Consider the following 24,815-nt stretch of genomic DNA (forward strand, 5'->3'; position numbering starts at 1 on the left):
ACGGTCACCTTTTTAGAGGGACTAGAACTAATCTGTGTAGGACTCTGGGCATCTAACTTAAGTCTTTCTCAAGACATTTGTGCCAAACAAAAATATCTGTCCTTTGCTTCCTAAATGGTCAGAGTTTATTACACTTTTATATTTTCTCTTAACACATTGGTGGCATTTTAGATAAGAAACGCTAGACAGCAAAGTCCAAGGAAACCCTGTAAAACAAGAGAGATGCAGCTCCTAACAGGCCAGTCCTGAAGAATGGCTTTCTTAAAGTAGAAGACAGCAAACTCCTTGGAAGCTTATTCAGCGTCATCTGACTACACTGCAATGTGGTTGTCAGGCATGTGGCCAAATTCAGTTCAGGTATTTTTAACCTGTGGTGTCACATAACCTTATCTCAAACACTTAATCAGCTTTTCTCCCCTCATACTGAAATTCAGCTGCGGATTCTCATATCACAGCCTGACAAAAAGATTGAGATGCTTATGATTTACTGGAGACAGGAGGTCTACAAGCACAGGTGATTTGCTCCAGCACAGACGCATCTAGAGGCACTTCCAGCTGATGGCAGGGGGACACAGCACCAGAGCCCACCTTCTCATCTCCCTGTGTGAGGTAATGAATTGTTGCAGGCAGCATCCCCCACTGCGTGGCAAAGGGAAGTGGTCAAGCAAAGCCATAGAAACTGCTGATTTGCCAGTTCATAACTATGCACAATGATTATTTCATTGAGAAAATAACTGAGGCTGTTTCTCCTTGATGGTTGAGAAGTCTGATAATGACTATCTTTGCACGTTCAAGATTCAATTAATCAAACTGGCTAATATTGTGTGGCCAGAACATATTTATTCTATAGGTTTATTACTTCATCTAGTCATGTTTGATGCAGCTGGTTTGAGTTGGTTTAATTGGATGCTTTAATATAAACCCCATTAATATCATTTGCTTTATAATCACCCCATCTTCACTACGAAAAATAATTTATCATTATGTGAAAAGCAACTTATTTCCTCTTTGGAAAGCCCAGAGAACATCTTGGGTGCTGCTAGGAAAAGAAAGGAAAACAAAATTAAAAATGCAAAGAGAGTGATCTCACACAGCCCCCCACTCTCTACCTTTGCAGGACTTATTTCATATTATATGTTTTCCACTGTTTTGATCAACCTAATCGTAAGTGTCCCAGAACAGGGTTTCCTCCACTCTCCTGGGAAGACCATTTATTTTTTGGACAAAGAAACATTTCATTTTGCTTTCTAGCTCGTTTCCCTTCCTCAGTCTTATCACTCTTACTAATGTTGCTGTTACTGGCACATTACTGTTTAAGAAAGATGTTTAACTAAATCCTCTCAGAAAGACACACTTTAAATTAATTAAAGCAAACAAATCCTAAAACGCTTCCATTTATGTTAGTAGGCTTCCCAAGACTCTAAAAAACAAAGAGGGGGGGAAAGAAGCTAACTGGCAGAAAGGAGAGAGGAAGGGAGGAGATGTGGCATAAAAACTGCAGCCAAAATCTTCCCTTGCGGGTATCTGAAGCAAGGCACTGCAAGCCTGTGTCTGCAGTCCGCAGAGGGGTGAGTGGGAGAACTCCCAGCCACAGGGATGAAACAACCACTTAGAAGACACTGAGCTTCAAAAACTGTCAGAAACATCAGCGAGCGCTGGGACAGCCCAACGCATCTGAAACCTGGTACATGGTCTTAGGTGCTAAAAACAAAGAATCTCACGTTTGGAAAAAAATAATCACTTTCAAGAAAAGGATGTGCTGCATGTGGACTGTACTGGGGAAAAAATAGTTGCACCTGAGCAATCTCACCTCTTCCATCCTATCACTAACTTCCCCATATACAGAGGTAAAGATATACCTCACTTGCAGCCCCTAACACCTATCTGGGCTCAAACTGGGTATTAGGGGTAAGCAGTTTACAGAAGCAGTGGAAGAAGGTGGCAGTTGCTATCAGCCAAACGACGGGCTGACAGCCAAAGGCAGCTCAGGTATTATTAAATTCACAGGGTATCTAAATTACCTAATCAGATCCCATGGCCCTCATTCTGCAAACAGATTAGGTGGCTGGCATCGTACCCTAACAAATGGCGTTTTCTGTTTTTCTGCTCTGGTGCCAGGAGGTCTAAGGGCTGAAGAGGCTCGGTGATAGGGAGCAGCACAAAGGAGCAGGCAGGGAGAGACAGGCGGGGGGAGGCACAATCGGGGTTTCATCTACCTCGGCGGATTTCTCGCGTTACACACAATGCATACTTTACATTTTACAAAACCGAGGAAATGAAGGGAAATATATCTGTCACCGAAGAAGACATCAGGCCTTTAATAGCTGAAATGACGGATATTTTTAGATGGAGGTCTAGTTTAACTTACTTACATTAAGGGTCTAATCTCTCCTGAACAATAGCTACGTTAGCTTGAATACATAGTGAGAAATCTGTTCCATTAATTAAGTGCTGCCTGTACTACTTGGATTTGTAGCAAATGTTAATAGATTTTTTTTTTCTTCCTCTGTTGGACAATTACTTTATTTTGCCAAGTTGCTAATGGATTAAATTGAAAAGGTCCGTGCGTTAAAAAAAGACTTTAGCTTCAAAGTTCTAAGAAATGCCTTGCATACAACAGTGGGAAATACCTATACATTAATATTATTAATGGGTAGTCCTCAGAGGCACGTAAGATATCTGAAAGCTTAGCAAATTCATTCCCACCCATCATAACCATGTCTCTAACAAGAAGTGCCCAGCCAGGTCTTATGTAAAATGTACTTGTAGCATCAACTACCCTAGGTTAGATACAAAAATGTAGTTTTGAAATAGTTTAATTCACTTCATTCTTTCAAAGTATGTTAATAATTAACAAATAAGAACACAGATTCTTAATGTAATATCCTTTGCCTCAGAATGGCCTCACACTTAAATGCATTGCAGCCTCGAGTTTTACAATTACTCATGCAAGACATTAGCATAAAAACAAGCACATTTCAATAACATCCTATGGAAATTTCACATTATAGAATTCTGGACCCCTTCTTGTGTATTAATACAGGAAAACAATTTTGCACCACCCACACCCTCTCGCTGGGATACCCATATCTACACAAGTTTTAGGCTTTGTCTAAACATTTTGTGTTCTCCTCATGTTAACAGGCCTTTTTGTAAGAGAGATCTGCAGAGCCTGGTGATGGACACCCCACTGCTGACCCCAGTGGTCACCATGTTAGGCTGGGACCAGGCTCCAGGCCAGACTGCTGGGGAGTGATGGCCAGTGAACATATCACAACAAACACCTAAGGCATATAAATGTCCATAACCAGCACCCTTTACTTTGTTTTTACTATTACTGCTTTAGATGGAAAGAGGACGAAAGCTGATAGAGTATCTCCTCTTCTGGTCCCCTGCTCTTCTGTCTCCAAGGGTGGTTTCTGCTTGATTTCCTAAAGTTCATCTCCCTCTTCCTTGACCCCCAATTCCACTTGCTATTCTGCCCTTTGGAAAGTTTAAATCTTTTTCCTTTTCCACTTTCACTTTTCAGATTTCCCATATCCATATTTCTATTTTCTGTTTCAACAGCTCTCTCCAATATTTAGGAATGGTCCTGTCTCCTTCAAAGCTAAAGAAACATTGTGTTTGAACAGAAGATTTTTAAAGACTGAATGCTAAACACATTTTAGATGAGAAGAAAGATAATACAGCATCTCCTTGTAGCTCAGCCAAAGACAGGACTCATTTTCAAGCAACTGATAAACACATCATTGAAAACAGGTGTAATAATACAGGTGCAGGACATGATCTCCAGCACAGTCAAGGAGAATAATTTATTTTGCTGAACTTCAACAACTCTCTTTTTATATAAAAAGCCTCCTGGTAACTATCCCAGCTTGCACTGAGGAACATGAAGGTTTTAGCGTGGATGATTACAGTTTTATGACACCAAAAGTCATAAGAAGGAAAAAAACCCAATCATATTGAAAGATTTCAAGTCTCCTGATTCATCAGAACTTGGTTTTCAGCTCAAAATTGAAAGTTCACTCTACTAAAAGAGAAGTCAGCAAACTTATTATACCAGCTCCCTGCAATGGTACTTGCCATGGTTTGCTGGGAAAGCACTGGCATGGGCTTCTTACCATCATGTTAGCAAAAAGCACATTGAGGCTACAGTAGTAGCTACCATAGGAATAGAAAAGTATTCCTTTTTGTGCTCAATATTAAGAAATTCTTATAGACTGTTCTCAACCTGCTGATATTATCTCCAAACCTTCCATTCCATTCAGGAACTGAGCAGTGTTCTAGCAGGAAACCGAACTTTGTTTTTCCCATGTATAAACAAAATGTGATATTTACTTCCTTTGAACACTACAGGTAGAAGACTCAATCACCTGCAATTTCTTGTTTCCTGTCAACATTCAAATGCTAAAAATTGACTGAACATTAGAGAATAACTTCACATAGCACATTTGATGTTGGAAATAATTTTATCCAAGGCAAATGTAACCTTGTAATATGACAAGCAGATTTTTTTCTTCCTAAAGGAAGGGAAAAAAAGCAAAACTTGAAAGAGGCAAAGGGTTGGGGATAATCCTCACTCACAATGGATTATTCGTAACAGCTGTTTTTCACAATTTCAGGATTTCCTTAAATTGAACCCTCAGAGCCTGAACCCTAATTACACAGTTAAGGAGTGTGTGCCTGCATCAACTCTCCTGCTAACAAAGAGTACAAAAACTGGGTGACCTGAAAATCTGAAAGAATAAAGAGTCCTGGATGGAGACATCCATACCACAGGTCTGATGCAGAGAGGGTGCACTTAAGTCTGGACAACAACCAGTCTCTGCCCCCGCTCACTGCACTGACAGACCACTCCAAGGAAACAGAAAATTTTTGCCTGTAGTGCAGGACTTGAGAATTCAGTATTTCAGCATAAAACAACTAATGTATAATTATCCAAGACTTAAAACCTCCATATTTAGCTATGTTTAAATACATCACTCTTACTTGTTTCAGATTCTAATCAACTTTAAACCAAGAATAAATCTATCAATGGTTTCCAGCAAAATCAAGAGAAAGATCAGTGGTACAAGTGTTGTTTCTCAGTTCCACAGTACACTATCAAGCACACACTTGCTCTCCATTGAGTTCCAAAACATGTCATCAGTTCTACAAAAAAACTTATCACTCAACTGTGCCCTAAAAACATGGAAAAGCTTTTGCAATGATCCCTAAAGTAGCATTCTGGAGTTTTAATTTAGATAAAATGCAGGACCATCCCAAACTCAAAAGATTATTTGCCCAACCTCTCCTGTTACAGTCAGACAGAGAAGACAAGAAAAACAGAAAATGTAACATTCTGTTTCTTGAACTCTTAACGTTAAGCTATCAGGCAGCAACTCTGACGCTCTTCTCTGATAAAGATATCCAAAATCCTACCTTCTCATTTTATTCAAGTTATTTCTCCTTCAATATCCCATCAAAAAACCCACAAAAACTGAGATGATCAGGAAAAATAACACCTTTGTAAGCCTTCCAAGAAGAGTACTATGGTATTTTGCCAATCACACTGTAATAGGAACATCAGATATGTCACACCACATCTAGTTAGTCTGGCTGACCGGTCATGTAGATACTGTTGGTCCTATTTAACTTGGAATCCCATCTGCCTATCATAAACACATGGTTTTTCAGAAAGAGCAGGGATGAAAACTGTGTCCTGAGCTAATCAGAGCCCAGGATCAGGTAGGAATGCTCTACCCAACATCAGGGTCAGTATGTCAACATCTAAAAGTCCTTCAAGCCAAAAAAGTTCAGCACTCCTCCAGGAGCCAATCTACTCTGCTTCTAAGTCTTTATCACCATGATAATAAGCATAATATGAGTACCTAGACAATTTCAATGTAGAAGTTGATTACATTGAATGAATGGATTCACTCAAGAAACAAGGGATACTCCTTTCCTTGCTACCCTCAAGAGCTCAGGATTTGAGCTTCAGTTACTTTCACAGATCAGGCAATGAATTTTATTTATGCAAATCCCTTCACAGTTTTCCAGTAATTCTATTTTGAATTCACACCATCTTTTCCCACATTTCTTGTCAGCTCTCTCAAATATTCTGATACAGTTTCCAACTCCAGAGTAGACTCTGGAGTTTCTCTTCTAGCTAGTACAAGATCTGCTATTATCACCTTGCCTGGCTTATAAATATTAATAGGGCTACAGTATGAAGTTGGCCAGGGAAAGCAATCAACCACAAGGAGACTAGAAAGTAGACTCCTTCCTTTTAAATGAGAATCACACTAATGCCTCAGTGTGGTACTTGGGATCTATGCAAAATATCCATAATTCATTGTTTGATGACAGACACAAGAAAAAACCCACATTTTACAGCTGCTTTGAGCAGAACTAGATTGTCCCATGTCCTGACCAAACACTGTTGACAGCCAGCCTGCATCAGCAGAGTTATTCCCACAGTCTCAGCTTGGTAGACTGTTTGGAAATCCTTAACTACTAAAACATTTTCCCATAAATTGAAGAACAGCTGCCCCATACCACATCAGAGAAGGCTGCAGTTCAGTGGTGAACTGAACTGAGTCTTGTGTATCAATTTAAGTTTATACAGGCTCTTGGACTGAAAGAATTTATTATAAGAGGTGGTACTACTGGAAATAACATGGATTTCATTATAGGCTCCTACTTAGCAAGGAAAGAGCTAATCTTCCTTGATGAGGAAGACAGAAGCTGTTTTAATTCAGAGGCTGACCTAGGTGAAGTTCAGGCCAAAGCTGTATTTGGAAAACTCTCACATCAAGCCGGACACAACCCTTTCAAGCTCAGTGCCAATTCTACACAATGGCTTGAACTGCACTCTCCGGCAGTCCTTAAAGGCACATTTTGTATCTTGGCTTTTGCTGCAAGCAATCAAGAAAGAATGCAAGAAAACAAAACTGTTTCCCAAGCACTGTTTTCTGGTGCCATAATTAATATAATCAAACAATTCCACAAATTGCTTCCAATTGCTGGCGTCACTTTCATGTGCAGAGCCAGACTTTCAAAGAAGGGCCCTTCTTGTCCATCTTTACACTGGTAACCCTCGCTTCACACAATAGTAAACAAGACCTCACTAAATAGTATAGGGTAATTTGTACTGTAATAGGTCCCCAAGGCACCATGGACACAATTTGAAACGCCATCTAATTTTTCTTTTTAATTAAAAAAGCAGTTACTATATTTAAACAACAACACAAAAAAAGTTCAGAGGGGACAGATCGGAGTTTCCCACAGCTCTCTGGGAGTTTTCTCAAGGTCAGGAAGAGTTTTATAGGCTCAAATGGTGCACATTTTTTTCTTTAATTAGTCTGCCATACCCTCTGCATGAAGTCAGCGTCTTGATTTTTCAGTCTGATATTTTTCATATTGCTAAATGGAGCACTCCAGTTCCACACCATAGCTACAGGCTGCTCAATGGTTATCGATACTATATTTCTCTATAGATGCCTTGCCTGCCCGTTCCCTTCTCTCTTTGTCCTAACCTTGTCATCTACACCAAGGACACTCAGCACTAGGTGTCACTGCATTGAGTGTGTGCCATTCATTCAGTTTTATACTTCTCATTTTCCAGAGAGATGATGAGGATGTATTATCAGATTTCACAAATTTACATAACTACATTATAACTTTTTTTCCCCTCCAAAATCAAAGCATAACAATCGAACACCAAAAACAAATGGACGACTATCATCTGAAGCCATGTAGTAGGACCAATCCCCACCACTTACCATGACATGGCTCTGCAACCACCTCATTGTTTAAGTGAAGTCTACACAAGCCCATATGCACTTTAGAAGAATATCTGCAGTTCCTACCCCATGGGTTTTACAAAATGCTCCCTAACCAAATATAACCTTCAGCCCTAAATAATAGCTCTGTATTAAAGTGATCCATTTGAGATCTTCACTTCTGAGCTAGTTAGGCACTCTTCAGTATAAATAGGTTGAAAATACCAAACCTGACCTCATCCTATAGGCCAATAAATATCTCAGCTGCCGTTACATTGTGTTCCACAACCACTTGTTGGCTAAGCCCTCCTAGGGCAATCCTAAAGATGATGACTTTACACTCTGCACTCTTGGAATAGAACTATGACTTGTATGCTGTATACAACTTTTTGTTTCTGTATATCATAGACAAGCTTTAATAGAGGTTACATGGGAGACTCCAGCACATCGTGATTACCAGGACTAGGCAACGGAAATTTATTGTTCTCACAATACAATGGATCAACTTTCAGAGCCACAAGACAATCACTAAGGTAATCTTTTTGGTCTCATATCCAACACTGCCCTATTAACCTAAAGGAAAGGATTTTCAAATTTTCCTAGGCTTTATATGTGCCATCAGTACATTAATAAGGCTGAAATGATACCAGTTGATATATCATATTAGCAATTATCTGTAAATTCTGTTTTCACTTGATGGGCCATGCAGACACTGAGATTAGATCATGCCCAAGCCCTACACTCAGCATACCTACAGAGAAGCAACTGTCACACTGATGCTGTGCCTTCAGTCTGCACATTCTTCGAGCTCCCTGAAGCAAAAGCTGAGTGCATGGAAAATGCCCAGTGCACAACAGGAGCAACTATGAAAAAACAATAGAATTAATAATGTTTATAATAATTTTATTAATAATCAAATTATTAATACAAATATATGCAGTGTAGTTAGAAGCCTGGGAATGTAGTCTGTAATCATGTTACAACTCAACCATAGAAACATTACAGGCAGGTCAGGGTAAAATATCCAAGACCATTCAAAATAGTGAATGACAGAACTGTGTCTTAAAATCACTATTGTTGTCACTGGACCTCTTAGTAATACTCTCCCAGGAAGGAAGAGAAGGAAAGAAACATTCAGACACCAACACAATGAGTACAAGTCAGTAGAGCCTGTGACAACTGTTATACAGGACAGATTTTCTTAAGTTGAGGCAGTCCCTGCTGATTAAAACCTCAAATCAAGAGAAACAAAAATCACGACAATGTCCCACACAGTACAGGTGGGTACGTAAAAACAGATCAAGGAACCACTAAGCAGAGGAACTTTCATAATTTTAAACCCCGCAGAATGTCTTACTGGGACTAAGTTTGTACTCAGTAAGGGTGTTCTCAGCCCAGAGCCACTCAGTGGTGACCCAGAAGATACTTTTGATTGTGTTTTGTCAGCACTCCAGTACCTATAAAATAGTAAATAAAACCAACAATGCTCATGCTCTGTGCACTAAGGTGAGCAGAAACAACTGAAAACGTATTTTGAATTCAACACAAAGCACTAAACTCTTCATGCCTAGTGAAAGGGTAACAGCAAAAACAGTACCAACACACAATCTCTGCTACAGCAGCCCTTCAGAAACGCACACAATGCGGAAGTTCAGGTTAGCAGATCTGACACAGAATCAAAGGCAATTCATTACAAAGCAGCTTCAAATCAAAGTCCTAGATCCACAGGCCTGCCTGTAATCCTCCCATCTTGCCTGCAACTCTTGATGTGGAGTAGGCACCACAGAAGCCAGTTAAGCTGGACCAACTCCGCTGATGTATCCCAGGCATCTGCTGCTCAGCGCTGGTCCAGAGTTTAAGTTAGGCGATATTCATCTTCCCCTGGGCTGCCTTTATAAAGCAATCCTGAACAATGGGACTTCAGAATAAAGAAGGAAACATTTAAATTATTATTTTTTTTAAACTTCCAAGCAAGGGCCTTTAATGCGATTAGAAGGGGGAGGGGGATTGGATAGCAGCTTTTTCTTTTTTATGTTATGTATATTGTGTGTAAACAAATATGCAATTTGCTTTAAAAAGATAAGGTGATTAAATTTTTATCGGGCTTGTACTCTGTTGTCACCACAACAAAGAGAATTAGGAGGAGGAAAGAAAGGCCTTTTTATTTGAATTATGCTCTTACCAGAGGTTCTCTACAGCACAGCTGTAAAGCCACTCAATGTTCTCCAAACAGGCCCTTTGATTGCATTTTATTCAACTTGTTTGCATTTGGAGCAATCGAAAGGAAAAGAACGCTCCACATTTTGATGTCTTAATGTTTCTTAATACCTTCTTTAATTTATATTAAGCTTCTTAACTAGGGTGATGAATTCTTCAAAAACAATAAAGACCTAGTGCAGAAATCTTTCGCACACCATGAAAATTGAAATTATAATGTATTCATGTTGCTTTTTTTGCTATGAAAAAAACCATTATTTAGAAGAAAGATTTAAAGCATACAAAAAAATCCTGAAGTTGTATGAAAATTACTTGATCCACAGAAACAGATGAAAGTTCAAACTAATTATTACAAGGGAAATAAAATGTTGTAGGAGGTGGAGGAGAATAAACAGCATTATAAAGTTGGGCTACTATGAAGTTTTCAGTCTTTTAATAACCTATAAATTTGTCCTCTATGGCATTATACCAAAAAAAAAAAAGGATGCTGAAAACTTGTATAATTTATTTTTACCAAGACAAATTCAAGTGTTTGCCAGTTCTTCCTCCTTTTTTATTTGCATACTTCCCTAAAATGTCTCTTCAGCTTCACGGTTCCACGTTGTACTTCCCTCCCATTGTCTTTCACAGTCTGCCAAGACCAAGAGCACGTACTGAAATCAGTGAACATTGTAATGGAGCGCACAAATACCCACAGATGCAGCAGCTTCACGGGGCATATGTTCCTGGGTGAGGTTCCCAGACTGAAACACCATTCACAGGTGGATCTTAGTCAAACAAGAGGCAGGCTGCATTACAAAAGCAAGGGTCATGTAAATAAAAGTACAGAAGAGGCCACTCAAGGGACAAGACTGGATGAGTTTGTTGTTGTAGGCACTGTGTGTTTTCTAGTTATAGTTACAGGATGCTCAGTCTGGGTAAGCTTCAAACTCTAATTATCTGGCCTATGGAACAAAACTCACTCTCAACAATTCCAGTGTTCCTAAAAATCCCTTCAGAAAAAAACCAACACTTTGGTGGAAGTCTATTATGGCACAAATCAGTCTTACCAAGGAATACCCAGAAGAGCAAGTTCTTGCCTCATTTCCCAGTTTGTCTACTATTTTACCTTTTTTAGACTTAATTTTACATTTCATTGCAACTTCTTTAGTTCTCAGCCATATATATGCACATAGACGTGTATAGCCACAAACACCTCACCTTGCTACTCCTCCTCTACTGCAAAGAAAGTCCAGAGAAGAAACAAGTAGCCCTGGCTGGCACTCCTATGAATCCCAACACAATGTCTAGAACTGTGCTACAGTTCCTGTGTGCATGGGTATTGCAGCAGTGGAAAAACAAGCTTCCTAAACAAAATGTTTGAAATGACCTTGAAGTGTATGAAAAGGAGAGTAGGTTTTCATCTGGAGTGATTATTTTCTGTTGACATACACTGATTGCTCACCTACCTTCTCTGAGTTACGTATTTAAAACTCCAGGAAAGCTCAAATTAAAGCCTGATGATAAAGCCTGCCACACTTACAAAATGCTTGTGAAAAAGTTCACTTAGCTGTACCACAATAACTGAAACAATTTACAAAATTCACATGCTGTGTTTACCATAGAGTAAAAACAATGCTGATCTTAATCTAATAAGCAGGCAGCCTGGGTGAAATGACACCTCCCCCTCCTGAACAGGGTCACACCATATGAGGGCAGAAGTACCAAACCTGCGAGTTCAAGGGCGCGTATGGATTGCTACAGTAAAACTGAAAAGTCTCTCTCAACAAACACCAAGAAATTGCAGACTGTGTCACAGGCAGTTCAAAACAGCTTTAAACATCGTGTAGTCATCTGCTGCCATGGTATGGTGTTTTCTTCACATCTCTCCTACAAACTAATTGCTGCTTTTGCAGGAGAAGGAGAGAAGGACAAAGCTACGCAAAAAAGAGCAGTTATTCAAGCTCAGTAATTACCCAGTAATGAGCAACACCTACTGTATCCCACCTATTAAAACTTTCATCTGCTTGTTTTTTTAAAGGGAGGAAGTACCAAATTTACATATTCAAAGCAGTATTTCTATATGTAACCAGTTAAAAGTCTTAACGGTCCTATCTAGGAAAGCTTGTGCCTTTAAGCAGAAATGATTCATGAATTTTAATTTGTTTTAAATGTTGAAAAATTCCATCCAAGTAAATTGAGTCAACAAGCCAGCAAAGGATGAAGACATGTATCTGTTTTTTATTTAATAAAAAACACAAGTCTATACATTTCTTAGTCACCCACAAATTCTCTAGTAGTGAAAAAATACTTTGCAGTAACTAAGATTCCTGCATTTCTTTTAATTAAGACACCATGTTTTTTTCCCATTCAGCACATGCTAGTTGAACGGTATTGAGCTTTAACTGCTTCTCTTTGTATTATTTAAGTGCTACTAACTAAAAATGTTCTCACAGAAATAAATTAACCAATTATTTTGAAAATTGGGAAAGAGGGGAAAGATTTGCAGAACGAGACTCTTCCTGTAAGCTGCTTCAACATCATTAATTTTAAAACTGCAAAGTCATCAGCCCACCCTCCAAATAAAAACATTTAACGTTAACACAAGCATTAATTTTAAAGCATAACTTAGTTATATCCCCCTTCTCAACATCAAGGCTCTCAGCTCAATCTTTCCATGCTTTCTCTCAGTAATCACAAACACCACAAATTCACCTTTGAATCCAAAGTTAATGTTTTCTAGTAATTACTTTGTTGCTCTATTTGGAGCCTAAGTTCTGCAAAGTCAAACACAGTCAAACAGGGACATGTTTATAAAGGGGCAAGCATGCCAAGTCAGACGTTAAATGAGATAGCACTAGTTGCAGATACAGCAACACAGACCTAGCACATACTAATAATTTAATACCTCTATCCATGCTACAGCAATACTTCCATTTTTCTAGGCAAGCACCCAAGGGCTGGGTTTCCTTCCTCATTACACTCTTCCTGGGGCACAGACTGTTCTCAAACCTAGTCAAGGAAAATACTGGAAAATGCAGGTACAGCCTCTGTCCAAGTCCATGGGAAACAGACCATATGTAAGACTGAAGGAGATTAGCCTTCCTGAGGCATCCTCCCCAAAAATTCTTCACCCTTCTGAAATCTCCAGGTGCTGATACCGTTTAGAAATAAGACGTAGGCAATTCACAAGGCTCAGATGCAGAAACCATTAACAAGTGTACTGGTGCCAGGTGGCTGGCTGGAAGAGAATGAATTACAGTAACCTAAGCTTATAAGATTTCCACTACCAATGCCAATCTGTTTGAGCATCTGGGTCCAAATCCAGCAGTGAGAGAGAAAATGTTTGCAACTAGTGTTTCAGGGTGCTACAACAGCCAACCCAGTTCTGTGGACTGATGACCTGGATTGAGGAGTCACTGCACATTTCCAACACACCAACTCAATTTGACTTGCATTGCAAAAAATTCAAGCCCCACAAATAAGTTTGTGTTCCTGGGCAGGGCAGTAAAAGGCAGCATTGAACAAGAGAAAAATTAGATTACAGAAAATGTAATATGACCAGCCAAAACATACAAACAAGTTAAAAATAAATTAGCCCCATTACCAAAACCACAAAGGCAGCATCTTGTGTGATGACTGTTGATTTCATTAAGTTTGGGTTCTAGTACAGTCCATTTGAGGAGCAGGAGTTCTCACATCTTATATTTGTTTTTCTTGACAAATAATTGTTAAATATTTGCCTTGAACTAAGATATCAACATTTATGATATCCCAACTTACTCAAAAAACAACACAGGAACATAGTTTAGTCTATCAACATAAACAACTTGTGAGTGATCCTATCAAAGTATGGAATATCTTTTGCCCATCAAGTTTCACTAGAATACTGTATTTCTGAAGGGTGCAAATAAAAGACAAATTCACACTCAAAATACATTTTCTCTGAAACCTCTTCTACATCTCCCTTCTAGCTCCTATAGCTCCCATTATGATGCTGCTCCAGTCAACTTTGCACTTCAGAGCATCTAAAAAGACATCCAATAAAAGGAAACAGAGTGTTCCTTTCAATATCCATCTGTCTCTGTGTTTTCTGTTTATACCTCTGCCTCAGGGTTTTAATTCCCTCCACCCCTACTCCCTAGTTAGCCTCAGTGGTCCTGATGTCTCCACTTATTGCTCAGGGCAGAGCTGATCAACTGCAGGTTCTGTGATGGCAACCAAGAAGCCATTTACAATTCCAACAGCTGTTACTTATTTTGCAGCAGAGTCATGGCAAATCTGTGGTTCAAACCCTCCCTCCCCACACAGAGGGAGAAAACAACAAGAACAATCAAAAAACCCCCAAGAAAAGGGAAGGACCAGGAAAGCGTCATGGATCAGCACAGCCCTGGCTGATAACTATTTTGCCTGCGCAAAGCTAGCAATGTAGAGACTGTTATACCATGTTAAGTTAACTCTGAGGTCCTATCTTATCCAGGTTCCTTCCTGACCAGCAGATACCAGAGAAAGTCTGCAGCACACCATAATATTAAGTAACATTCTCCTTTTAAAGACCCACATACCCTGCAGACAGAAGCAGGGTGTGGAACCCTCTTGGGCAATGCAGGAGGAAGCAACCCAGCGTGGAAGCACATCTTGGAACAGGTTCATATGCCAACCCCCCTGCCCCCCACCCCTTAAGTTATTTCTGCCTTCACAGATTAACATAGAAGCAGCAGCAGCATTCCCTCATCCTGCATATTGATGATGAGGGAACTCATAAAAGTGTTCATAAAAGTTTGTTTTAGAAGTAGTTCATCACAGCTATGGATCTACACTAAGTTTATGTTCTTACTTACACTGCTAAAGTTCGAGCTCTAGTAAAAACTCTGAGGAGGAAGAAAAAAAATCTGAGTCTTTACAAAATTTCAGAGATGTACTTCCTTCCAAACAGGTTTAAACAATAAGTCTTAACAAGACTTTCCTTAGAACTTTCCTTTCACTTTTCGGAAGAAATGTGGGATACTATGGAGAAAGGAAGAGCCTAACTCTTTCGAAGGAAACCAGGTAGTTTGCCTAAAAGACATGCCGGTAATTAGAATGAAGCAGCATCTCCAAACTTCCTCCTTCGCAAACAGAATCCACCTCCATGTCTTAAATGCACATCCTTAAGACAACCTGTGAATTACCTGAGTTCTGGTCTCAGTGCAAGAAAAATTCTCAGTTTTCAGCCAGGAATGAACCAGTCATTTCCCATGGTGGACAAAAAGACAATGAGCAAGGAATTCACCAAGATCATTTCTGCATTATGTCAAAAGTGGGAAGTGGGCGGCAATTATTTTAGGACTGTGTTTCACGTTCACATGCATCAGCTTTGACCTAATAACTTTCAAAATAAAAAGACAAGACTTTTAGTGAATTTCTTTGGAACAACAAAAAAAGACAGCCTTCACATTAGCAGAACCTCTCAGTCAGCTGGGCTGACTTCTAATGAAGGTTAGTTTGTGCTCTGCAATCTAAAATTACAATGGACAGGACACTCTATTCCCACCTTTTATTCAGTCCTATTTTACCACTCCAAATATATACTACCTAAATTTGTATACTCTTTAACAGTAGTTAATCTTCAATTAAAATACCTAGAGCAGAAACTAAGATAACTGGTTTGAAAGGTAAAAGCTTATTGACAAAAACGTATTCTTCATATTGCCTTTTTTTAATTCTGCATATTAAAAATGTCATTTTTATGACTTGAAAAAAATCTTCAGGAATAATGAAGGCTAACAAAAGACTGAAGAGCAGTAATTTAAAAAGCTCCATATGTAGCATCCTGATTACTGTATCAGTCCCATTTCCATAACGAAGGGAGAAGTCACCAAACTGCTGCCTGTCCTTTCTGGTGCCAAGGAAAGGGCAAAGAGGACAGTATGTTTTCAAGGCATCATCCTTCAGGCTCTGAGGGAAGAACAAGAAGTCTCCTGCAGTACAATATGTGGGTGTCAGTGTCCGGCACTTTTCTGGAACATGGTAACCCCAGCTCTGGTGGTCCCTGCACATGTACTTAATTTGGAAGCAGCTGGGTTCAAAAGTTTATCCTCACTTTTTGACCTGCAAAGGTTTAGTGTGTGGGCGTGCACATGAGCGTGTACATCATACCACACAAGCTGAAGATGTGCAGCCACAACATACACAGCATGCAAGTGTTTACGTGTATGGTTTTGCACAAAGAACACGTTGCATATTTTTAAACGCCATAACATTATCCAGTATACATCAGAGTGATGTGCACTGCAGGAGCATTCTGCCTTCCCAAGCCAAATGTGGTCAGCCTGCATTTCAAAACTCAGGAAACTTATGAAATGATGCCACAAATACTCCAAAAAGCCATATTAATGAAAAAAATTAATTGCAATACTAGATTCAATATCCTTCATAGAAAGTACAACCACTAAATCCACACGCTTGTCCCCATTAATGTCACTAATATGCCTACAGGTACACCTAAGTAAAAGATATAACAAAGAATTATCTTCACATTTATACTGTTTTTCACTAGAGATGCAAAAAGCTAAAAATGTAAGTGAAGCATAGGCAAGGTAAGAGAGGCAGAAAGACTGGAAAGCACAAGGAGACCAAGAACCTTCTGAGCACAGTAAGTTTATGAGTACCTGTGACAAAAGTATAGTCACACACTGGTGGAATAGTCAGAACTTGGAAGAATTAATGTATTCTCCAGCTGACATAAGAACGTTTCCTTAAATTGCTCTAAAGCACTCTAACAATTGCAGACAGAAATCCCTGATCTTGGCACAAAGGATGCAGTTTTCAACCATTTGTCATTTTACAGCTCAGACACAGAAGCAAGTTAGTGCCTATCAGCAGAGCTTCGATAATGCAAATATATTCCTTGGTGCATCATATGCACGACAGAACATCTTCACTGGGATTTAAAGAGACATCTCAGGTTATGAATTTACAGCACATGTGTGATGGGGTTTGAGCACTCCGACAGTCACTATCACTGAGATAAACAGCAACTCATTAATCCACAGAAATGTGACAGCACAGTTGAGTGCAAGTTTCCTCAGCACTTGTGTTATTTTGAAATCTTGAATCAATTGTTTACAGAAGCTCTTCACTTGTGTTCACAGCACTAAGTGCTCCACGTACCAGTGAACCTTTAATAATTCCTAATGTATGAAATAGTGGTTTGTTTTACTTAAACGATAAAAACCAGCACACATAATGGATAAATAGTTCATGATGAGCAGAAAACGCCAACTTTCAGACAGAACAAGCACTTTCTGTTTGTTGATAAAGTTGTAACTTTCAGTCAGAATTACACAACAGTAAGTCTATTACAAACTGGTTCTAAACATAACTGGGGGAAAACACTTTGTATGTAACACAAATCAAGTAAAGTATGTAAGCATAATGGCATAGAAAGTAAAAGTTATTTAACAGAAGAGCCCATACATCAGCAACTGAAACTGTGAATTAAAACATAAGATGGTGCCTCAGGGGAAACACTTAACACAAAGACACCACAGACAGCGAGTCTATGAAGACCTGACTACTTGACCAATGCCAAGAAATGCAAGTCTCTCTTCAAAAGTTACAGAGACATAAAGTGAAAAGTTAATGTTCAGAGCCATTGTGCACTTCAAACTTTCCTGTGACCTCAAAACCTATCCAGCTTTCCAGGGAAACTTCCAGGTTTCAACGGAAATGTTTCATACATTGCAATAGCATCAGGTCTGATCCCCCAAAAGGTGAAAAGAAAAAAAAGGGTAAAAGCCCTCCAAGAAAACAAAAATTATACTTAGTTATAATCATCACATCTGGCACAACAAAGGAAACTTCCTACATTTATTTTAGCACAGTAGTACCCAACTACATTATAAAAACCCAACAAAATAATCAATAATAATAATACCAATGTATTACTAAGGCAGACAAATAAAACTCACTGAGCAATAAAAGAGAGAAGAAGAGGCTTCTCCAATGCCATGCAAGCCTCTTGGTTGACAGCTCTATGCAAAGAATACCAGCCCTTGCTGCTGCCTGAAACAGGGACAGCACACTAAGTCTCCTAAGTAAAATGGATTCTACCCATTTTGGAAGTATAATTTGATTAACTCTAGAAATTCAGTGGTTGAAATGAGAATACAGTTGAACCAATAACTGTTGCTCATATCATAGAAAACAGTGCAAGTAGTACTGTTTTACAGAAGCCCAAAAACTGTAGTACAACTTGCTTTTAAGTTATTATAGACCTTTCTTTTAATTTAATCTTTAAACAACTCCACTGAGGTCTGAAGAAGTTGATTTATTTCTGATTTTACAGATTTTTACAGAAGGCTTTTCCCAGAGATCTAATTCATGAGTTTAACATTTCATCAAATATGCTTTTGTTAAGTGCAGTTGAGCAGGCACATTACTCAAGGTCATAAACTTTAAGTCAAATCACAGGCAACTGAGCAGGTCCTGTCTCTTTTTCTATGGTCTCCATGCCTACCACAGAAGGCTAATTACTTTACAACAAAACTTGAGAATGTATTTTTTCCCCTAAAGCCATATTTGTTCATTGTTTTCACTACTTCTGCTTCCAGAGCATGAATTCATGTCTACAGTTCATATTTTCCCACCAGAAGCATAGTGCTTCATCCATCTGTACAGTAGCAAGGACAACTATGGTGAAGGTACATGACATCCTTAAGAAGCATTAATTTTTTATGTAAAATTTCAACCACAAAAAAACCTATAGATATAGAGATCAAGTCAAACAAGAGCCAGAAATATCTCTCAGCTTGCACCAGCTGAGGGTCTTCCAAGGCTACTGGTTAAAAAAAACCCTTAAATTCTTCCTATATTCCAGAAAAATAAGAATAATGCCTATTACCAGTTTCTGTACCTGCACACTCATTATGGCTATTTTTTGGCCCATTCTATATATTGGTAAAGTAATTAATCACTATATCCATTTCTTCAATAATGAAGATTTAAGAGATAAAGTTTCTACCTTTTGTCTGGTTTTCTGGGAAAGTCTAAAAGAATCTCCAGAATATGTACATTCACTATTCTAATATTTTTCTCCAAAATCTTTCACAAGGAGGATAAAATCTTGCCACTAACTTTTCTTCTTTAAACTTTAACTGAAAAAAAAGCTTAACATAAAAGTGAGCCAACAGCTGCTACTGCCATTGCATTAGAAGTTAGAAAGGAAGGACACAGTCTACAGAACATCTTCCTTAGTACAGTGCTGCAAGGTATCCTCACCTTACACAGACAAAGATGGAGTGTTGCTAAGGGCAATGGAGAACTGCTTGTGGAACCTCGCCAGTTAGATTATCTTGCTGTGGCAGGAACACTGATGTGTATCGAATGCTTTGAAATGGGAACACAATGTTCAAGAAGATACCAGAAAGAGAGAGTGGAAAAAGAAGAGATGTATTTGCTAAAAACTTGTGTCTTTTTCTATCTTTACAACTGTGAGACACTAGAAATTAAGGAGAACTATTAGATCATGAAGGGAACAATGTAATAGGAGATATTTCCTGAAAATATATTTTCAGTTACTTTTCCAGATTGTTTTACAAGTCTTATAAACAAGGTAACCACCAGCTCTCTTCTGAACATTAATTGCCCTTCAAGAACAATTGCAATAGATCAAAACACATCACCTATGATAAGTAATTAAATTATATCTATAGTAAATAACACCAGGCTACTTGCTGACCTGATAACTAAAATAAAACACCCCAAGAGGTTTAGGAGATGGTCTTACACTGGTGGTAAACAGAAACACTAGAGTCTCCTTCACTATGCTGCCAATATACTTAATCTCTCTAGATCTCTGATCTCTGTCTTTGGGAGATATCTTCATTCACTGGGGTAGACTCCAACTGCTTGTGAAACATCCAGGCACTACCAGGAGGACTACCACTACAAAATGGCAGGGAAAGGACTTAAGATAGTTGCTACCCATTATACTCATATAAGAAACATAGCAATAAAATTCAAATTTGAATGTACAAAAATTCAAACTGTCCAGATTTGCCCAGAATTATGCCAGGCAAGAAACTCTGCATATAATGCATAAACTGCCAGAGCTCAACAGTCTTATGCAAAAAAATATGCCCTAACCTCTTTGCCTTATACTGAGAATAGCAGACTGTGCTGAATTATTTTAGCATCTAAACTGTTTCAATTCACTCTTACATTGAATATATTACTTTTGCCACTCCTATGGGTTCTTTTCTTTAGTTATCATTGTAACAGTTACAGAAAAACTGTCCTGCAAAAGTAAACAGTTTCCTCATTTAAGCAACAAATTAGATAGTTATGAGGAGTGGGGATCCACATGTCCAGAATGACATGATTACTACTTCAGCTCCATTTTTAGGACAAGTCTCAAGATGTGCTGACATAAAACACAGAAGTTGTGGAAATATAGAAACAAAAGTGTCAGGGTATTGTTTTTCACCAAAATAGATATTTCTATTTTTAGTGGGAAAAAAATCAACCCAACAAATTGGCAAATGTATTGCTGAGCTGTGACTGGTCTGGAAAAGGGCGTTCCCTAACTATATCAGATTTGTCAACTTCACCCAAAATAAAGCAAGTGGGATTGGTTGCTTTTAAAAACAGTTAGGACCAACTGACCCTGTTAAGGGAGTTAAAAGTTTATTATAGTCTCGTGTTGTCCTGAAGCTCCTATTTTATCTTTGTCATTTCTGCAGCCTAGTCCTTTCATGTCTGAATCTAATCTCTACATCGTTTCCTACACCATGCACTTTTCTGAGTATGTCTGAGAGATATATGCTGGAAATGGGGTTCCTGCATTCTGTGGAGTCCCCTGTCCCACCCCTGAAAAGTGCAGGATGACACACAGGATGCCATATACAATCTCATGTCAGAAGATTCCTTTTCAGGAAATCAGTGATTGAAAATAAGGTCATAATACAGAGCTAAGCAAATGAAGAAAAGAAATAGTACACTTTCCTTCTAGGTATTAACAACTGTGTCTGGTAAGAGAAGATGGGAGATCGGTAACTGCACTGGGATACAAAGAGCCAGTAACATGAAGTAGTGCTCCAGGTGCTAGAAACATTCACTTTTCAGGGCGTGGAACACACAGGGATCATACACAGCACTCCCAAGAGCAGTCAAAATGCAAACATTGTCTTGGATCAGTGTTCAGCAAAAGCCCACGCTAAAGTTCATGAAACCTCTTTGGACACATCACAGTGAAACTGAAAGGCATGGATGTTCAAACTACAGCTCCATCTTCCTCTAAGCACTACATACAGCATTCCTTTGTACAGCTTTGGCATTAAGCCCACTGGTTTCCCCACTGAATGCTGAGACGCACTGTAAAGCTTTTATATTTGTGGAAACACAGTGAGAAAGTGCCTGGAAAGTGCCAGTACATGTCTGAAATGCCACCAGTCCATACCACCTTAAAAAATCACATGCAGCATTAAGAAAAAGATTGATAATTAAGACATAAACAAACAGGTGTAACAAATCAAATTTAATAAAGGAAATAAATGTATAACTACTGCAATCATTCTCCTTTCATGATGACCAAATACGGTACACTGGATCAGCTTTCAGCTCTCAGCAGGGCTGGGGGAAGGGGAAAGACTCATTTAACAGTTGGTCCTATTTAGTCATACAAAGATGGAAAGAGGCAAAAGGGTAATAATTTAGCAATGAAGAAACTCCAAAGAACTAGAAAAATATGGCAGCCTCCAGAGACAGGACTTGCCAACAGGCTATTTTGGGGACGGATAAGGCTACAGTGCTGCTATTAAGCTTCAATCCTTAAAATAAGCCCATAAACTCAGAAAATATTTATCTGGAAGGGTGGCAGTCCAATAAAAGTTTTATGAATGTTTTAATACTGCCCTGTCAAGGGGCTAGCCACTCAGTCACCTTTCTCCCTCCTAAAACACAACACAGGCAAGAAAGCAGGTCCATGTGTCAGGTTCCCAAGTTGGAACGACAAGGCAGCAGCCTGAAAAATGGCTCTGCACCCCCTGCATCATCTCATGAAGGCAGTAGAGCACACATGCCTCCTTGTCTCTCCCACTGGGAACTGGGTTTGCCACAGCCTTCCTCTCCTCTACAGGAGACACACATCTCTAAGCCATCACCTGCCTCTTCCCATTTTCTCCAAGGCTTTTCCCTCCTCCCTCTTGACTCTGCCCTATTGGGGAAAGAGGAGGGGAGAGGAAAAAATTCAGTAAATATAAATAAGGGATATCATAGGGAAATAAAAACCCCATGTGGTTTTGAGGTTTGTATATCTAAAAGCATCATGGAGGCAGAGGTCATAAGAGCACACGGTTGGTGCTCCTCAAATGAATCAGTCACTGTTAATTTGACACTGGCTTACAGAGACAGACAGCCTAAAGTGACAGGAAAAGTCCACTTTGGACTTCAAAACATTCCATTTTTGTTAACACTTGAGGCTTAAGAGGAAAACTGAAGTAATGTAAATATGGTGAATTTAAGTAAAAGAACATAAAATTAATTTATGAAGCTCTGTGTGAAGCCTAGAAACACCAGATAGAAGAGGGATGTTGCTTCTCCCTCCTGTCACACATTTTTTTCTTTCCTATCTAAAACCTCACACAAAGATCAGCCAAAGGAAGCTTAGTGCCTTCCTGAAGATCCAGGAGGGGAATAATCACAGGCAGCAAAATCAAAATGGGATGGAAGATAAGAGCCAGTGACCAACAAAAAATTGTTTGCAGCCACCAAGACTCTCACCACTCACATGTGGAACTGCTCCCACACTAATCAAGGCCAGCTATTAGGGAAAACTTTCAGAAACATGAACTTCAATTTGTTCACAAGCCCTTCCACTCCTCCTGGGCAGCACCATCCTATGTGGCTCCTTTGCTTTCTTTTTCAAGTAAAATGTATAATACACTTAAAAACCAACACAAACCCTCCCCAAACTACCCCAAGCTCGTGACAGAACAGAGCCAGCCCTTCACACTGCTGAGGGTCCAACACTGCTCATGCGGTGAAGATGGGAGCCTGCAGTCACACCAGGGATGGCTGGCAAGACAGATGTTTCCTGTCACCAGTGTCATGTTTGCACTGTTACAGATTTTATTTCTTTTTAAAATGTATTGTGTTACTCCCTCGATCTTCGTGAATTCTCCATCTTGTAAAATTCTTTTAATTATGTTATTTTCTTCTTATCTGCATTATCTAAAATTATTTATACTATTATAGCCTTGGTTTCAAACACTGGCTATAAACATTGCTGCAATGGCTGTTAGGTTGGGATTCATATACATACACATAGATAGATGAATAATTTACTTTACAACTGCTGTGAAATACCGTGACATGACTTTGTTTCCCCAACTCTACTACAGGGACAAGATCCAATCTGACGTCCCCTGGGGTCTCAAAGCAGCAATTTTCCTGAAGATGGCACAACACTGTACTGTATTTGAAGTCTTATTGGCCACTCCTTTCTGGGGGAGCAGAGTAGTTGCTGAGCCAGAGCTTGGCAGGAGTAAGTGCTCCGTTAGATTAAGTTTCAGCATAATGTTCTCGATAGGAATCGGAGCATCATCCCTAAAGTGCAACGGGAGGGTAAAACGCCAACCATCAAGATGGATGGTTTGTTTTTATTTTTATAGAGATTTTCTAAACCTCAACTTTCACCTCTTAGCCCCCTCCTGTTCTCAGTCACCTCCAATAGCCCATCTGTCTGCTTCATTTAATAGAAACCTATATTTCCTAGCTAATGGATGCATTTGGCTAAGAAGATAATCTCTTTGTGTTCGCTTCAGTTGTCACATTCCTGTTATCATATTAATACTGATTAAATACAAAACCCAACATTTAAGTCAGACCCCACACATTATTTAAAAGCGACAAGATGTTCATATTTTGGCACTTTGAAACCTCAGCCAGCTTGGAAATGGCCTCTCTCTCCCACTCTGAACACCTCACCTTTCAGCTGGGATGCCACCCATATGGATTCTTACAAGACAAGACACTTTAATAGCACCATCCTATTTGAGACTACTAGACAGAGTTCAGTTAGGAGTTCAGAGGCCTGAAAAGCTCTAGGACTGGCACAAATCTATTTCAAAAAAACTACAACATTGCAAGTCAAGCAGCATGATGCTGGGGGTTACAAGACAGGAAGGATAAGTATAGGTTTTTGCTCTCAGAAATGTCCAGTAGCAATTCATAGCCCACATTTGTGCCTCAGTTTCCCTCATCTGTATGCAAGGATATTTCACAAGACCCAATGTATGCAGCCAGTTTATTAACATCTGTTTGGGTCCATAAGGCTACAAAAACTGAAGGTGCTGCAGAAAAATGAAGTATGAATCACCAGACATCAAAAAACAGTGAAAATGACTTCAACAAATTCTGGGATTTAAGCCAACTCCATAACATGTCACATTTTAAAAGCAGCCAGTCACAAGCATGATATAGCACACCTCTAACCCTGAGCAAAGTCATCCTCAAATTCCAGAGTAGCTCCACTCATCAGAACTACACTGCAACGAGAACAGATGAATTTACGCCATTTCTTTCTCACTTCTCAAGACTGTGACATGATAGCCATGGAAATGAACCTCATGAGATGCAGACTCCAGTTCACTGCACTGTTCAACACCTAACCTTCACTAATTTTTAAATAAAAATTAACATGTCTACTTATTTATTCAGGCTTTATCCTATTCAATTTAATGGAATACCATTGCCAAGTCAACAGAAGCACAAATTAGTAAGACTTAACCTCAAAGTTCTGGTGTAATTAGTCATCTATGTCGTTGATTTTTCAAAACTGCAATTCAGTAAGAGCCAAAGTTATGTTTCAGTCAC

The 24,815-nt window shown here is 39.1% G+C and overlaps 1 protein-coding gene across 1 annotated transcript in view; it reads right to left on the reverse strand.

Moving 5' to 3' along the window:
* The window catches only part of EEFSEC (eukaryotic elongation factor, selenocysteine-tRNA specific), a 120,472-nt gene that overhangs the window by 4,138 nt on the left and 91,519 nt on the right, over positions 1 to 24,815 (reverse strand). The window lies entirely within an intron of this gene.

The sequence above is a fragment of the Colius striatus genome, chromosome 15 (assembly GCF_028858725.1).
Source record: "Colius striatus isolate bColStr4 chromosome 15, bColStr4.1.hap1, whole genome shotgun sequence".
In the NCBI taxonomy this organism is placed as follows: Eukaryota; Metazoa; Chordata; class Aves; order Coliiformes; family Coliidae; genus Colius; species Colius striatus.